The following is a 19,203-nucleotide window of genomic DNA, read 5'->3' on the forward strand; positions in this document are numbered from 1 at the left end:
TGGTCTTTGGAAATTCAGTTGGTGTGTGGATATAGGGGATCATCATCCATTTATGTAAGCTGTGGGCATTTTAGAACGTCATGGGTCAGAGCTTCGGATGTTGCAAATAGCAGTAATTCTGCTCAGTTTAACAAACCAGCAAAGAGTTGCAAATGATCTTCATACGTTTAATTTGAGAGCAAATCTTTCTTGATAATATTTATTTTAATATTATTATTTTCTATTGTTCCCAAAATGTTTAATGCTTAGATAATCGTATCTATTGGTGTAAAATATTTGGGTACTGACACCATATGAATGTCAAGTGATCTTTTTTTCATTGTACAAGATGAGACTTCTGTTTTAGGGTGAATAGTTTCCATTCAGAAAGAAGCAGCACATGGCAGAGTTTTCCTAACGTAGCTAATAAGATTTCTAATGTAGGTACTGTGTATATAACTCAAGCAAGAGCAGAACTAGCACGTAGGATTGGGTTGGGAATAGAAGAAGAATTAGTCATCTTGTTGCAGTGGAACAGATGCCCTTGTGAGCTGTGTAAGATGGAGAGGAATTTTGCATTTAGTTAAATCTTTTTTCTGCTTCTGCTAAAAAAATAAAATAAAAAAAAATAAAATAAAAGGTTGTGAAGTATATTCTACAGCAGAGCAGAAAGCACTTTTATACAACAACAAGTTAGCCCTAGACTACCAAAATATTTTGTATTCATTGTAACGGACAGATTGTAATGTTTTTAATTCCTCTGACAGGTACCTTGCATCAAAAATGATTCTAATTACTCTACTTATAATTTGTCTCTTTGTGAATACAGAGGGAATAGTTCTTGCTTAATATGTTTTAATATTGGATATATTAGTTAACTGAAGAAATGTGTGTTTCTAGGTTTTTAGTCCTTTCTCTTAACTTCATTTATCGTGTTCCATTGAGCAGTTAGAATGAATATCTAACCTCTGTCAAAATATATTTGCCCTATTCTCTGGTATAGGAAAAAATAATTTCAACAATTTTTTCCCCTTTCAGCTGTATCTCCTTTTACTTTTCTTTATTTTTGTCAAAATAAACATAATGAGAAATTTTTATCTGTATGAATACAAAATTCTAATAACTTAATGTCTGAGTAGAATAGAGCAACATAACTATGGGTTTTTTTTTCCTCATCCTTAGGGGTGGAAAATTATTTTGGCTGGAAGGACACTTAAGGAGTTTTGGTGAGTTTTGAGGGCCAGAGGACAGGGGGTGGGGAGGTGCTTATGTTTCCTTGGCTCCATCACAGCTGTTATACCACTTGGTGTAGAATTGGATAGTGGGGTGGCCTCAGGAAATGCCAGTTTATCCTATCCAGCCTAGAGCCTGCCTGGAGCACTGGATGGAGCGAGCAGGTGGTCCACACCCTGTACATCCCTGCAACAGGTGCCAGTTCTGCAGGGAACCACAGGGAAGGGAACTGGCACCCTTCACAGGGATAAGCAAGGAATAGATGCTGCTTTGCCCTGGGCCCCAGCCCTGCACTGTCACTACTCTGTGATCCTGGCCTTGACCTCCAATCCCACCCTTGGATGCTGGTTCCCTGTCCATCTGTGGCCCCATCCCATCTGCCTGGCTGAGTGCCCCTGTCTGTGGGGGTCCCAGGCTGGTCTCCATGGATACCCAATTTGCCCACCCCATCCATCAGTGGCTTAGCTTCTAAAGGAGCTTGGGAGAGGGGTCTGGCTAATGGTTAATCTATGGCATGCTGGTTAGAGTATTGTCTGGGAAGTCCTTTGGGCAAGGGGGACATTCTGGGTCTTCTGGTTTGTGGGTGAGTGCTCTAACCATTCAGCTATTCAGGCTAAAACATGAGGGCCTTCCTCCTCCTACTGTCCAGCACTTGTTAGTTTTGTCTTTTTGCTGTCTATGCTTTTCTGACTTAATGCGCACTTACACATCTACAATAGGCCTGCATATATATCCTCCCAGAAAATGACTCGGGATATCTGCACATAATTACATGTCCACAGTGCAGAGGTAATAGAATTACAACATATACAAGCATCAAAACTGGCAATTATGTGACTGGAAAACTATGTGCAAAGAATAAGGGATTTCCTCTCAACCATTTCTGCTTAAAAATAATTTTGCCCTTGATGATGAAGAAGCAAGTGTCACCACACTCATATGTTGGAAGCTTGAGGGCCAGAAAGCCAGCAACTGGTAGAATGTCAATAATAACTTGGGTGTCCGAAGGAGAGCCATAAGGCCATTCATAGATGATGTGGTTGGCCGTCTGAGCTTGAGCAGCACAGCTACATACAGCCAGTGTTGCAGGAGAGGCTCCAAGAGTGCATGCTTGCCTTAAACCATCCAACACCTGTTCTCAGGTGGTTAAGATCAGTCCAGACCCTGTGAGGCAGCTGCCATCCTGAGGGGCAGAAGTTGGTGTTGGGGATGAAGTTCTTCAGCTGTAGTACTTGTGTAGCATATTTTCTGGTCTATTGATGGGAGGTGCATGCTGTAGATGACCTAACATCTGCAGATTCAATGAGCTTATTGGCCTGAGTGGAGAAGAGGCACTTCATCAGAAGAGATATTGAGTGGTGCCAAGTTGTTTCCTCATCAGACTACAAGAACATTGAGTGGCTCACTGTTAAGATCGGTGACATTTCCACCATCATCTAATTTTACTCTTAATTACAATGGAAACAGGGTCAGCATTTACTGAGGCCATTTCCTGTCCTGTTTAGGTATAGTTGATTACATTTTTATCATTATTAGGTGAATGAAAATAATGGGTTTGCCCCCATCTCAAATCATTTCTATAGAAGGCACAAGTGTATCAAACATTCTGAGTTCAAATTTGAATGTATCTTTAAAGATAAATACCACCCCCACCCCCCAAACACACACACCTTTTTTACCTTTACATAGAACTAAAACAACAAAATCATGGGTCTAGAGAAATATAAAAATAATATTTTGCTATGCACTCCATTATGTTTTGGGAATTTGTGGCATGTGTGACAGGGCACTTAGTACACTTGTCACTTTAAGAAGGAAAGAGGCTGTGTCAGAAGCAGCCTGCAGGTGTGGCAGGAGCCAATTAGTGTCAACTGACCAGAAGGGGGCTGGGCTTAAAGTATATAAACCCAGGGCCTGAGCTGGTCAGACAGTCTAGATCTGAGAGTTGTAGAGACAGGAACTCCTAGGCAGCAGGACTCCTGGGTAAAATCTGAGCTGGGGGTAAGAACCTGGTGGTTTGTAGAAGGGACTAAGCAGGGAGGTAAAGGGGGGGTCCCAGCTGGCCCTGAGGGAGAGAGGGTTCAGAGAGCCCAGAGCCCAGGAGGGGGCAAGTGTCAGTGGTACTAGGAAGCCAAGTGGTCGGTAGCCAACAGAAGTGGGGCCGGGGCCAGGGCCCAGGGCCCAGAAATGGGCTGAAAGCTGAGGAGAGCTACAGACAGAGACTAGTAGGGCCAGGGGAGCCCAGGAGTCTTGACTGACCTAGGAGTGGGACCAGGGCCCAGAGAGAGGGGCCAAGACCAAGGGTAACATCCAGAGACTCAGGGGGCAGGAGGGGCAATGACTGGAGCTGGAAGCCTGTAGCTCAGGGGGGGCATGAGTTAGTAGGAATGAGTATCATCTGTGAGGCATGGGCATGGTCTAAGGGGTGGCTTGAACTACATGATGAGCCTTTAAGGCAATGAGAATAGACATATGTGTTCATGAGAGGAGATCTGGCTTGGGGAGCCCTGAGGCAACCTCCCTTTCTCTGAAAATACCATTGTATCAATGTGTGGCAGGCAAAATGAAGGGGAGATTGCCCACAGAAAGCCAGGGAGGCAAGGACTGATGGGGTCTCCAGGGGCATCACAGCCACTCTGGCAGAAACAACAGAAAGCTGAATACTGGGGATAATGGCACACCTCTCAGGCTACGGAGTAGCCAGATGAGAGGGTACGAAACTTGTTTTGCTTTTCTTTCTCCAAACCTATAGTTAGTTTTGCTTGTAATTCTTTTTTTCCTATATAATAAATCCTTTTGTTGTTTTGTCTCCTTACTGATTGCCCATGCAATGTCTGATTTTCTGGGGAAGTGATACTATAAACTAGCTCTCTTTCTGGACAGGGGGACCCATAATTTCTTTCATAACCCAGCAGGGTAGCCATGAGGGGCTCTCAGGGATTCCTTGATTACAACTGAGGATTCTGGTATAAGGGCAGTGGAGCTGAGTCTTGTTGGGGTATGGAGCTATCCCAGGGCAACCTTAGTCTGCTTCTTGGAGCAAATAGCAGCATGTTGGAGAGAAACTCAGGGCTCTGGGGCTCCTCCACAAATGGGTTCATGGAATATTTTACTAGAACAATCACTGGAAATTAACTTTCATCCGTTTGCAGTTTCAGAAAAATGAATAGAAATGAATTAACAGATCTATTTTTGCAGTAGTGAAACAGCAATGCTCCCCAGCAGCAGCTCTCTGAGTATGGGAAAATAATTTAACACAAATACATAGACAGCCTCTATTGTGACAGTTAAAAGACGTTAAAATAAACAGCTCTTCAGTAGCTCCTCTTTTGCTCCATGCTGTGTCTTTAGGTTTTATTGATGTTATTCTCTATTACAAAAAACCTCACATAAGAGTGAAGTTGGGTTTTTGATAGGTAAACATGGCTTCAGTTCACCTTCAGAAGTCACTTGAAACAACGGTCTGATGTCTAACGGAGCTATTCTAGTAATGTGAAAATCTACAGTCCTGAAAGCATGACTCACATTTCCATGGCAGCTGTAGAATATCAACTCGTGACACACTAGGAATGCTAGCTGGGGCTGAAGCACAGAACTGGGTTTCTCAAAATGAACATTCCCTCATCTGTTTTACCTTTGAGGCCTGTGCCTTGGCAAGTAGGAAGGACTGTAAGGTTTGGGTTCCTAGCCCAGTAATTACTTATATAAATTGCCATAATAATAAACAGAGGAAAATTTTACTTTTAATTTTGTGGAAGTCTGGCAAAAAAATCTAAATAACTCAATGAATACATTTCTTCACACTTCACATTCCTTTCTATGGGTTGTGTCTACATGTGCATTCATACCAGCTTAAATTTACTGTGTGGTAAGTGGCAATAGACCAGCATTTACATGTGCAGGCATTAAAGTACATTAATGCTGTGTGTGGACTGATTGGGGACTAAAGTTAGTAGACTTCAAAACAGTAAATTCTCATTTACTAAATCCTTCCTATTCATAATAGATTCACTGAAAGTTGGGTAGTAGTTTTATTTACAAATAATAGTCCCCTGAATTCTTCCAAACATCTATTCCTGAACATCTGTAGTAATGCCATGAATTCATCAAATGACTGCATCACCTGAGAGGGAAATTGCTTTGAATAAACCAGAATAAATTTGGAGTAACTCCACTGAAAAAAATATTAGTATTGATATCTGTGTAAATGAAAACAGTTTAGCCTTGAGATTTGTCACATGTTTATTGACACGTCTATAGGAGTTGTACATTTTAATATGTTGTTCTTTTCTGTATGTTGTTTTCTCCCACAAAATTGTCTGAGGTCTAATTTCTATTTGATTAGATGCTTCATGTTGAATTTTTTAATTAATTTATTATGTGGCTTTTCATTAGCTCAAACAAATTGAAAAATGCTACCCACTTTATGTTATTTTCTCTTGAATCCTGTGGTTTACTATTGTAACATTTACAAAGCCTGTTTTTCTGACCTTATGAGCTAACTCAGACTTTTGTCTAGAGGCCTATAGAATAAATGTTAAGCACAGGTTTATGCTAATATACACATTAGCTTGCTAGCTAAATGTTAAGGCTATACGTCAAAAGCAAAAAGCATAATCAAAGGAAAGATCATAATGGAAACGGTGGAAAAACATATACAGTATAATACATCAGTTTTCTTTTTTTTCTGCCTAATTGTACTAAAGAAAAATATGTTACCTTTAATATACAGACTTCACTTTTCTCTGGCTGCAAAAAAAGAATTGTTTGTGTTATTTTATTTCGTCCATACTTGCTACAGCTGCAAGAATGTATTTCTTCTGAACTAAACAGTTCCAAATTCCAAGGAAAATATGGTTTCATAAAAAAGTCATACTTCATTCATGAAAAGGAAAACAAAATAATTCAAACATCTCTTCATCTGCTGAATGAAAGTGGAGACCTCTCCAGCTTCCCTTTCTAATTTACTGGTTTGAAACATATACCCCCTGTGTCACTTAAAACACCAGTGCAAAATGATGTACTTTACCATATATTGTTGGATTATCATATTCAGATATGTCTTTTAGCTCATGAGTTTATTAAAATAAGTCTTTTTTTCATGTTGGAAAACTCTCACATAATGGTTGTTAGTTATGTTAAGAGCCCAGAGGCCATTTACTAGTTTACCTTTTGAGAATCACATCTTAAAAGCTCTAATTCCTCTATATTGCTTCTTCTTTTAAAATGCCCAACAGTTAACAAAAACAGAGAGAGAAATAACTGGTATTATGGTGGCTTTAAATGCTTTTTTTATCGAGAGAACCACATGTGACTGATGTCATTCTATAGGGTCTTACCACTATGTTGTACGGGTTACGCTTTGATTCTTAATCCATATGTCTTGTTCCTGCATATGTCTGCCCAGAAGGTTCTACAGTGGCACCCCATTCTGAGTAGGGTCTCTGGAAACAAATATGAGATAAATAAAACATGCTACGTAACAGTTAAGCAGCATATTCAAAAGTGTGTTGATTCATATTACATCACTACATCATTACCCATATTTTACTCCACTACCCTGTGGTATATGAAAGGCCCTGAATGAAGTCCGAAGTAGAAACCATTCCAGGTGTATGGCATAGGTTGCATAATAAAAACCATCATGTCAGGTACCTTTCAAGTGACTATAAAACATTCCATGAAATGCTCCCATCCTTTCTCTTGCTGAATATGTGGTGTTTTCACCCACGGACATGTCATCTCATGAATGCAGCCATGAAAGAGAGAAGTGGAAAGAGAGAAGACATGGGTGATCAGGTTTAATTTATGGAAGAGGAAGGAGGTTATGCTGTCTCATAAACTCGTCATGTTCGAGATTAACCCTGAGCTATAATCTGTAACTCTATCACTTTCTGTTGTTTCTGTGGAGAAGCACATCAAAAGTCATGTTGCATTGGTAACATGCTTGCATGGGAGATCTCCAAAGGGCTTTCAGTGATAGTGATCCTTTTGTTGGTTGGCTTTTCTCTTTAATGAAAACACAGGAAAATAATATTCATATTATGTTTGTGCACACATTGGCTAGCTGTTTGGTTTAACGTAGGTCCAAGTCTGTAAAAAGCAGATGCTTCTTCCATGTCTCATGCAGCAAGATGGGTTGAGTAGTAGGCAGGCTTCATTGTAAACTCATGACAAAAGCAAAGTAACTGTGACCTTTTCTTTTATGCTTTATACCTCTTAGTTCATTATAGAAATACAGCACATCAGACTGTAATATTTCATGAGATATCATTTTATTACAACATAAAAAAATCTACAAGGTGTCAGTTAAGATTTAAAAGAAATAAATTGAAAATTAAAGCTGTCTAAAGCATTAAGTTTCAGGAAGTCCCATGATCAAAAAAGAACATTTACAAAATGTTTATACAATGCTGTCTAGTTAAAATAGAAAACTGCCTATTTAAGAAAAATAGGTTACTTAAAAAAATGTTTTTTAAGAAGATAATTTTAAAAGCTGATGTGTTCAAGTATTACTTTGAAAAGCAAATGTGCAATGGAAATCTTTAGGATGAACTGAACCAAAATAATGCTCAAATGACTGTAAGGCTTGATTAGCTGCAGTTGCACATAGAGGAATAGATCCTATTTGCTTTTAGATGCTGAAGTGGCCTGTAGGTAGCTGCATAATTCAAGTTTTGGCACTTACAAGCAGTTTGGGAACTTATTTAACCTTTTAGCTCAATGTACTTGTGGTCATAGCACTTTCCCAGGAAGCAGAAAACTAAGTTCTGAACTAGCCTCACCCAGAGGCAGTTTAAAGGCAGTATAGAATTGCAACCTTTGCAAAAGTGCTCAAAACTTCATTTATGCAGCTTCCTACCTGTTATTTAGGCATGTGAATAGGACATGTACCCTAGATTTAAACATATGACATGATCCTGGAAGTGTAGGAAATAGTCAAGCACAAATACAAGGTGCATAAAGCTGTTTTATTCAGACCCCCATGAGATCTAGGTCCAGGGACCATCAATCAGCTGATTATAAGCCCCAGCCAAAAGTTAAATTTAAGGCACCATATAAACTAGCAATAAAATGTTCGAAATGCATGGAACATTTTTATGGCTCATTTAAGGTGCAATTTTGTGGCACCTAAAATTATGTGTATGTATATCTCATTAATCATGGCACAAATGTAATTTGTAGAGGGGGTCACGGAAAATATCATTATAAAGGTGAACATCAGTACACAACTCTACCTGTTGTAGTACATCTACCCCTAGTGAGCACTGAATAAGTTCTTGCTTTCATTACACACATATAGGTGGGCAATTTTCTTTCCCGCGTTAATAGTACACTTGATGGAAAAAAAGGAGTTTTATAGGAACTGAAATTATTCACAAATTTGCTGAACTCACAAGTTTGGGTGGAAAAAATATTCAGCTAAGTTTAAACATTCTGACATTTTCTAAAATAAATGTTTTGGTCTTAGATGATGAGACTTTATTTTTATTTGGAGTAGACCCCAGGTTTAAAAAAGGAAGAAAAGTGACTAATTGTCCTTAAAATAAAATTAAATGCTTCATTTAGTGTGTTAATTAAATGTTTTTGGTCAGTATGAAAAAAAATACTATTTTTCCTTAAATTGAGCATTGATCCGAAAAATCTGACATTCTTACACACCCTCACATGTATAATATCTATCCCTTCAACCCATACTTGCTTGAATCTACTTCCAGAAAAAATATAGTCTCACTGACCTTGCCTGAGAAACTGTTCTTACACATTTCTCTACTATCTTATTTTAAAAAAAAGTATAACTGGAAATTTAGTAGAATGTATTATATATGAAGGAAAATGTTGATTCTATTTCTTATTACTTTATATGTTTTCAAATCAGCTTGACAATTCATATTTTTCTGTATTTCATTAATTTAGTAATTTGTGAAATATACACACTCTTCTTCTTTACATAAGGAAGACATGGATTTTATTCAAGTTTTCTTTCTTATTTCGTATTATATATTTATCCATGATCATAATGGATTTATGAATGTAACTGAAGTATTCACTGGAGACGCGTTATGATCACCCAGGGCTTGAAAGTATAGACTTGTGGGCAGCTGATTTTCCTTCTATTCAGCAAAACACTTAAGCTCATTTAACTTAAAGATTATGCATAATGTTCAGTGTAGGCTTTAAGGCTAGTAATCTTCAAGAAAGAGTTTGGAACGTGTCAGGGCTAGAACTATATTAAAAACAATGGCACAGTCCACTTAACACTTTTAATAGTCAGTGGAACAAACAAGCAAATATCTTTGTTAAGAAGCCAGATAAATATTCTAGTACTTGTTTTACTAGTTAATATATCATATATTGTGGTAAGTGGACCATGTGGTGCTTGAACTTGAAATCCTGTCTTTATGAAACATTTCAGTGAGTTCATGTTCACCTTAAAGATTGATGATATTACTGGCACAACAATTTGCTCCCAATCCACTGTCTTTTTATCATAACACATATCCTGTCACCATCCCCCTATACTTATTGGTAGACTTATCCCACTCTTTGATTCTCCTCTGCTATTTCCCAGTCCCTGTATTAAAATTGTCCCTAACTGAGTGTGTGTATGTTGGAGAGTGATTTCCCCAGAGGAGGTGGGTAAGCAGGGTTTTCTTTTTCTGGCCTTAGAAAGCTGACAAATTGTTTTTCCCCTCATTTCCTCAAAGAACCCCCTCTCAGGCTAAGAGAGGGTAGGCACTGGAAATGCACTTATTCCTGGATGGAAACATATGAATTTAGCAATTCACTTTATCTCTCTTTCCACCAATATTAGTGGTATAGGAAGAGAGGGTTTTTTTTTTACTTCACCCTTCCCTTAGAAAGTGATTGACCACATTCAGTAAGGCTTCCAGGATAAAGCCTTTGGAGGGAAAAATGAATCTTCTACAGTAACTCTTAATAGGGTTTGGCTTACTACATGCCTGATTCTACCCATTTAAGAGTAAATTTGGTGGTTTGATACTAATATTTAGAGAGAGGCTCAGTGGAAATTTCAGTATTTCAAGTATGCTTTCCTCCCATTACATTTCACATCTAACCATTTTTATATCTCATAAACTTCAAAATTTCTTAAACAGGTCAGGCTGAAAAGCCAGGATATAATTTTTATTAGCTGCATTAGAAAGTCTATTATGCAGAGGGCATTACTAAGTGAAATAGCTGAGATAGCTTCCTGCTTTTAGATTATCTTGCTGTTTCTTGATCTTAAATGTGTTCATCTATCTCATGATTGAAGCTGGCAATACTAAAACTAACTATGCATAGGGCCAGTTGAATTAACATTAGGAGGCAATTAGATTTGACCAGATCAGCTGAGACGTTCATATGTCTCTGTCAACTCATACTCCTGCACAAGAAAATGGTGGCAATTTCCATCTTTAAATACTGTAAATCCAAGGAAATCAATTCTAATAATTTTTCATTTTCAAACTTTATTTTGTTTCTGATTAAAAAAAAACTCATTTAAGAAAAACATTTATCTTGGGTGATGGGGCTATCATTAGCACAGTTGTTGGAAAGTCAAAGAAATGAAAGGAGGTTTCATTCCCTATGTTTCCCAACAGTGGGTGTTGGCACCTAATTCATGTGTGAATAGGATTTTTTAAATGTATGTTAGCTAAGCTGTGGGCAGTTTTAGTTAAAGAGTTTTTATTACTCGGACACTACAAACAGAGATCTTTGGGGAAGGAACAGCTGTGCTGGCCTGATAGATGGGCAGAGATGGATATTGCCTGAGGCCATTGTCCTGTAGGATTGGGTCCCTGCCCGTCCCGTGGTTTCAGGGGACCAGTCCTGCAGGACTAGGGCTCCAGATGCCTGGCCATCACTTAGGAAGCCCATTTGGTTCACTTCACACCTGCAGACATGTACCCTAGGTTGGGGCCAAGCATCTGGGGCTGTTGTCCCACAGGATCTGGCCCCTGAAGCATCTGCCCAGGGAGGATGGATAGGATAAACAATCAGATGGCATATGCTCTCATGCCATAAACAAACAGATATCTGCCACAAAAAAGCAACACAAATTATTACTAGGAATTGTTGCATCACTGTTTTTGGACATTTGGGGGACAACCAGGGACAGAGATGCCTGTTGGCTTGGGTTTTGTGCCACCAGAAACATTTTTATGGCAGCACAACAGTGACATCTCTTTGTAGCCATAGGGACAATCCCAGATATTCTATTGAGTATTATATGTAGTATTAAAAATCATGATGAAACCTTTTCTGGTTCATAGGGCTAGAATGAGAGTTGACAAACACAAATATGATAAACTTAAAAAAAAAAAAGTTTTATGTATGATCACAGTTATGGCTTAAACACCAATTTGTATTTGTCAAAAATCCCACAAAAAAGCCCATAGTCATGTGCAGAAATGTATATGCACTCACACATACAAGGTTTTACGTGGATGACCCTTGGTTACAGAGTTCCAGAATTACTATTTTTTAAAGTGACACCTCTTTTTAAGAAACCAACATATATGAGTCTTGAAATAAAATTCTCAATGTTTCTATTTAATAACCTTAAGATTTTTAAAGACACTAGGATTAACAGAAAAATGTTTGTTTTTGTAGAACTGTACCTGACACACTGAAACCTTCCATGTTCACCAGAGCACCCCAAGGGATGACGACGTTGAACGGTTATAAACTACTGCAAGACCGTTTCAGGCTGGACATAAGGAAGAAGTTCTTTACTGTCCGAGCCCCCAAGGTCTGGAACAGCCTGCCATCAGAGGTGGTTCAAGCACCTGCATTGAACACCTTCAAGAGCAAATTGGATGCTTATCTTGCTGGGATCCTATGACCCCAGATGATTTCCTGCCCTTCGGGCAGGGGGCTGGATTCAATGATCTTCCAAGGTCCCTTCCAGCCCTAATGTCTATGAAATCTATGAAATATTTATAACAACTGGCAATGAAATATGAATAAGGTCATAACTAGATCTGAATATTTTCTCTTCTAATTAGAATATGTAATCAAGGCTATTGATATATTTGGATTAGCATCCATTAGAGTTAGCTGATCATTTCAGTTTTGTTCAATTTGTCAAATTTTATTTTTCAGGTGAATTATTTTTTTTCTCTATAGACTACCCCAATAGAAAGAGTAATTTCCATTGTAGTTGTATTTATCAGAGCATTTCAGGAGTTAACAAGATAAGAATAAGGTTCTATATTCCTTTAAGAGAGAGGTTCTATGGGTTCTTTATTACATACCCATCTGTCATGCTTTGTTCTAACATAATTCATTCAGAATTTGTAAATATTTTACATCTGTACAAGATGCAACAATCCTCGTGTTAATTTGCTAGTAACAAAACAATCTCTAGTAATGATTTATAAATTATTATTAAAACACTGCTTCATGATATATTAATTTAAAGTGTAACTGAATGTCTGATTCAATAACAAAATATGTTTTGTGTTGCATGTGTTTTCAGGAAGTGGAAATGGTTTAGTCCATAAAGTCATTTCAAAACCATACAACATCTGATAAAGATATTAAAATAAGAACTATACCTTTTTTCTACATCCCCATTAGAATGATGAGATTAGTACTACAAACCTTCAAACTGTAACTTTTTAAAGATATATCACTCTCTAATCAATATTTTTTTGTGCCAATGTAGTTCACAGAAATATCTCTTTAGCTCCCATTTATTTGGAAACCTAGTCTTCTAGCCTTCTTCTCTCTTGAAGGATATCCAATGTTTCCACAAGTGTATGTACACAGATATACTAAATACATTATCTTTTAATTGTTACAGATGAGGTTCACTTTATTATGGTAATTAGTTCTTTTTACCTCTACTGAGGCCAGCATTCTAGGACTATTTGCTTTGCCTTTAAAATACTAGAAAAGATTTATTGTTCATACTTAAATTCAATGCAAGTGCCTTACCAGGTACTTTGAAGAGAAAATAAAAAAGAAAGAAAACAAACAAAACCCTCCCTCCACCTTCCTTTATACAAGTATATAGTCCTAAGTACTGTATTCATATAATAGATCCAAAGAACTTAAACAATTTAAAACAAAATATTTTAAACAAATATTTTAGTCCTGACTTGCAAGACTAATTGCTGTTAACATCAATTAGGAATCTTAATACTTCTAAAAATCTCCCCCAATCTCTGGATTCAGTGCCAGTATTACAGGTGAAGTAGAGTAATATTGATCACTACTCTTCTTCATAAACTGTTTTACCTAATTTGAAGGGAAAAGACTAATAAATGCTTTTTTCATAGCAGAAAGAATGATAAAGTAAGTCTTTGGGCTTCTTCTCCCCAGCAGCTAGAGTAGGAAAAGTGCATATTAGGAATGAGTTGGTTTGTATTATTCTTTTGAATTTAAGGAAGTTCACATAGTATTTGCGTGTTTGTGTTAGAACAGGGATGCTCAGACTCCAGCCCATGGCCCAGACCAGGCCGTGGAGCTATGTCTTCTGGGCAGCAGAAACCTCCCTATGGGTTGGGAAATTTGGCAGTGGGGGACCGGTGGCAGTTTTAATTGCTACTTCCCTGCTACCAAGTTACTAGACCTGTGGGGAATGTCATGGCCAGATAAAGTGGCTCCATGAATTAGATCTGGGCAGACAGAGTCAAGTTGGGCCAGTACATAGCAAGATCCAAGTACTCAAAAGGATTTAGGCATGTGGAGTCAGGTCAGGTTGGTCAACTGCCTACAGAGCAACCCCACACAGGATCTGGCTCATAGACCAACCCTGCACCTCTAATTTGGCTCATGGGAGCAAAAGGTTGGGTGTCACTTCATTAAAAACAATTTTCTTTCTAAGCATCTCTCATCTCCTGCAGCAGGTCTGAGTGACTAATAAGAGCAAGTTAGTAGAATGTTGAAACAAAGGTCAAGAGCTACAAATTCAACTCAACTTGTTGCTTCTCAAATAAAATGTGTAATGCAATTTTTGTTTCTAACAGAGAGAAACATTTTGGGTGTTAAAAGATTCTCTTGGATTTGGGGAAATGCTTATGAAATTTACCATATTTGTCATTTTAGATAGCAGGTTATGTTCTGATAAGATACATTTTAGTATTCCTAGTGATTTGGCACAGTTTCCTATAGGCAGAAAGCCTATGGAAAATAAAAGAGAGCAGCAAGGTAATTTGACTGTGACACTTCAGAAAAACATTTTGAAAACAAGAAAATCAGTTTTAATGGACATGTGAGTGTATTAGCCTAATCAGGAATTGCATCCTTTGTAGAAATGGTTATCTCCTTTTGCTGATTCTTTATGAAAGCAGCACATGTACAGTTACAATTTGCCAACTATACTCTCTTTGAATAATTACACTTAAACCAATGAGCCTACTCTTGGGATACGGTTCTAGTACAGTGCAGTGTTAGTAAAGGTGGCAAAATTTGGCTCTGAAAGTTACTGAAGCAAGCCTTAATGATTATAGGAAATGACACAAATGAACACTGAGGAAACTAAAGGAACTGTTAATAGCAGCTTCTGTTTTGCATTAGTTTAATCAAAGGTATCGACTGCACTGACTGTCTTGACTGCAGACCGCTTTCTTATACCATGATTCTTCACTTGCTTTGCTTGCAAAGAAATGGGGTGGTGACCCCATACCCAAATAGTAAAAGAAATGTTTTTTTACATCTTTAAAGTGGAGGTTTCTCCAGTAGGTGACATGAGAATCATTTTGAAATAAAAAATTAAGCCAGGAAAATTGTTCCAGATTTGGCTTGTTTTTTTAGTGTTCAGCCAAACCCTGGGGGAATCTAGGTTCTCAGAAAACTAGTCAATGTTTCTAATTTGCAAAATCTAAGCAATTGTTAGTTTGAATTTGGATTCATTTTGATCCAAATTCCATGTTCTGTAGTTTGCCTAGAGAGTCATCTGTATTTTTTTGTTAGGTAGTTTGTTCAAATATACATGACTTCACTGCATCTACAGCAATGTACATTTTATTTTATTGCTTCCTTTTATAGTGCTTACATTAGTAGCTCCTGTTTGTTTTTACACCTATTATTCAGTAAAATGGGAGGATTTGCAGCGGTTTGCTAACTTGACAGTACCTCCAGTTGCTTTGCTGTTGTGTATTATTTGGTAGTTTAATATATATTCTGCTTGACTAAACCACTGTGGTGTTAGCATTTTCTATTAAGCATATCTTCAGTTCTAAAAAATGCCTTCAATAATACCATGGTTGATAAAGGAATTTGGCTGTGTGTATGAACATTTTAGACTCTGCAGACGTCTGTTATTTCAGTAAGTTGTTACCATTTTGTCAAGATTTTACTGGTGATTATTAATACATAAATGGGTTCAGTGCATATTAGAAAGGCTTGTTTGTTTGTTTTCATTTGATTTTTCCCCCCATTCTCAAGGACAGCAAAGGACAAGATGATGCTTATAACAGTGAAGTATCGTGTGACCAAAGGATGCATTGAGCTTGGCATGTCATAGATATAATAAATGATTTATACTAAATTGCATTACCTGTATAGCTAAGAGCTTCACTTCTATAAGATAAAGATTACAACTCATTAATCAATATTTTTGAGATATAAAAGCATTGTTTTTTAGGTATCTAAAAGGCATAAACACCCGAAAGTCGATACATATCATTACAACTGTTACATAGTATAATCATTAGTTTGAGTGTCTCATCACTTAGAAAATGACAAAAAGTTCCATTGGAATAACTGGATCCAAATTCAGTGTACCTGTTTGCAACAACAGAATACCCTAATAATAAAGCACAAGGCTATGTAATAGAAACGACTGAAGTGTAAAATAAAATAATAGAAGAACATGACAAGCTAAATGCCTTCTGCAATGCAGTATTCTTGGAAGTGAGTACATCATGAACAAAGAGTTCCCTTCATGTTTGCTAATTTCATACAGGAAGACTTATCATCTACCTGTTTAATTAATTTTGGTGTTTAGTTTTAGTATATATTACCAGCTACAAAGTTCAAGGTTCATAAGCCACAGTAAGTTGCGCTATGAACTGAAGTTAGCTTCAGAAATAAAGCATTTCAAATTTAAGATTTTCTGTGGTCATGTACTTTCTCTCCAGACACAGCTATGTACATTGTACTTTGTACTTTCACAACTTTTTTTTACAGGCATAGAAATCATTTTGAAGCTGCAACTGTCTCATTCCTTTGTAGTACCACAGAAGTGCAACATACACAATTTTGGAGCTGTGTCTTGTTCAGGGAGGATCTTCAAATTTAATACTGCAAGGAAACAAAGAGTTGAGACCAGTGTAGATGTCAGAATAAAGAGTCTGTGAAGGAACTGTTAAGTGTTAGGGAGGACAGTTCTCTCCTAGTTATCTTCTATTATTTCTGAGAGGAAGATTTCTTCTGCCTTTGGTGACCATCTTAATAGAGTGCAGGGCAAGTCTGGAAATCCTTGCCACCACTTACCTTTTAGAAGTGCTTTGTGGGATTATTTCCTACCTTCCCTATATGAGTAACAGTTGCCAGTAGCACCAGGTCCACTAGAGGCCTAGCAAAGCTGCCAGTTGACCAGGGCAGATGCCACACACAGGGGCAGAGGTGAATTTTGGTTGCCACTGCCATCAACAGAATTGTGTGGCTGCAGCAGCTACCATGATTTTTCTACTCTTCCACCCTTCCCCAGGTGGCACTCAAGACAAATGCCCTGGTTACCCCACCCTAGGTACATCACTGAGGCCCACTTGTTGCCATTTTTAAATTTTGCACTTGAAATCATCTTAGTTTCAATATATTGTAGTGCAAGGAATGCCTGGAACTCAGAAGATCCGATTCTCTCCCTGGGAGCACTGTGGACTCCAGGACCTTTCCTAGCATGAACAACATGTGCCCTGGAGGCTGGGTAGGAACAGCAACCACCTGCAGGCAGTGGTGGTGAGTGGGGAGATCCTGCAGGTGGCAGTGGCAGTGTCGGTGATGGGGGCAGGCTAAGTAGGAACCTCCACAGGTGGCCACGGTGGTGCCGGCAGTTGGGGAGGGGGGTGGCAAGCGCCGACTAGTGGTCGGCGACCACCTGCGGGCTCTGCCAGCAGGGTCAGCAGTGGCCAGTGGCAATCAGGACCACCCGCAGATGCCACCAGCAATGTCAACGGCAAGGGGGGGAGGGGCGGTGGAAAGCAGTGACCACCCACAGGCACCACCAGCAGCGTAAGCAGACCTTTTTGCATGGAGTGCACTGTCAATCTTAGGGGGTACACATGCACCCACGTGCACCCATACACCTCATTACTGCTTCCTAGTAAGGGAAACAATGAGAAATGATCACCAAACTGCAGTGGCAATATACCTGCCACCAAAGAAATATAAAAATGGCATAGGGTTCTTAGAGAGAGTGAAGGTTCCTATACACGTCAAGTTAAGATCTAGTTCAATGTGAGGAAGATGGAAGATTTGTGTCAGTTCTGATTAAAACTGAATTGGTTTGTCCATTCACAGCAATTTCCACATCCTCCTTTTTTCACTCCTACCCTAATTGTACTTAGTCAGTTATGCAGTTCTGCACATAGGTCTGAGGTAGTGGGGATTCCTTTCCTAACACCCACAGGTAGTCATCTTAGAAACTGGAGATTTGATTACCCATATCATTGGTTTAGCTTGCATAGCTGCAAGGGCTATTAAAGGCAATAAAATTATCCAACCCTTACATCAGTATGCTGTGGGCAAAAGATATTGTTCTCCACAATCACCATTTACATCTACCCATTTAACACGGACGAAGCTATGCTAATAGCTTTCTATGACATTTTCTAAAGGACAACCATTAGATCAAATGAACAGATATCTACCTGGCAAAATGTAACATTCAAATATTTATGAAGAAATGAAATTACCAAGTTTGTCGTCAATGACATTGGTAAACAAGTTTGCTCAGTGTTGAGATGCAGAGACGACTCTTCTTTTCATAGCTTGATCATTATCACTATGGAGAGCTGTAACTTGAATTGCTGTCACTATAGGAACTTCTGGGATGCAGATGTTTTAGCTGGTACCACGATAACTGTAATTAAACACTTTTTAAATATATAGGGGAGAAAGCAAAGCATTTAATTGAATTTTCTGTAAATCTCTGGTGTTGTAAGGAGAAGAGGGTTTTGAAACTTAATTCCTGAACTATAACCTCTGTATGCTCATAGTCAGCCAAAATTTTGCTAAATCTTAGAGTATATGGGGTCAGAGAGTACCAGGGAGGAAGTATATCTGTAAAGGGCAAGAGTGTGATAATGATCCTACTGTCCTATATATCAGGATATCTATAAATTATTTTTCCTTCTCAAGGAAAAATGCTGTCTACCACATCATTCTCAGTTTCCAGGAGACACCATATTTAAACACACACTGTCACTAGCACGCTGCACCTCTCATTCCCCAGCATAGTTTAGTCTACAAGAAGTATATATATATACATATATATGATTAATTATGTCCTTGGGTCCTTGGACCAGAGAGCCTCTTCTACTTACTCCATGTTTTCTACAGCAGTGAGCACAGAGTTAGAACTCAGCAAATAATAAATTATTCTCATATAGGACAGAACAGTATTTTATGACAACAAGGATCTTTTATCATACAATAATAAAAGCTAAACTGAATAGTAACTAAGTTCAGGAATTTTGATGAGCTGTAGCCTATGAAAGCTCATGTTTGTCATGCCTTCTGCCCAGCTTCAGACTAACACAGATAACTACTTCTTCTAGACTCAGGAATATAATCACAAGGGAGAGAGTTATTCTTGGGAGAAAATATTTGCAGAATTGCCCATTAAGAATTAAGCCAAGCAGATAAGAACAATAGATGCTTTAAAATGTGTGTTTCTATCCTCATTTTTTACTTTTCTAGTCCCTTTTTTATATTTCAAAAATTATACTCTAAACATGCAATCAATTCACATCAAAGTTAACCATGTATAAAGCTTAGTGGTTGGTCCTACAAATATTTACTTACACGAATATT

This window comes from Gavialis gangeticus, unplaced genomic scaffold, assembly GCF_001723915.1.
Source record: "Gavialis gangeticus isolate Ggan-Ray unplaced genomic scaffold, GavGan_comp1, whole genome shotgun sequence".
Classification (NCBI taxonomy): domain Eukaryota; kingdom Metazoa; phylum Chordata; order Crocodylia; family Gavialidae; genus Gavialis; species Gavialis gangeticus.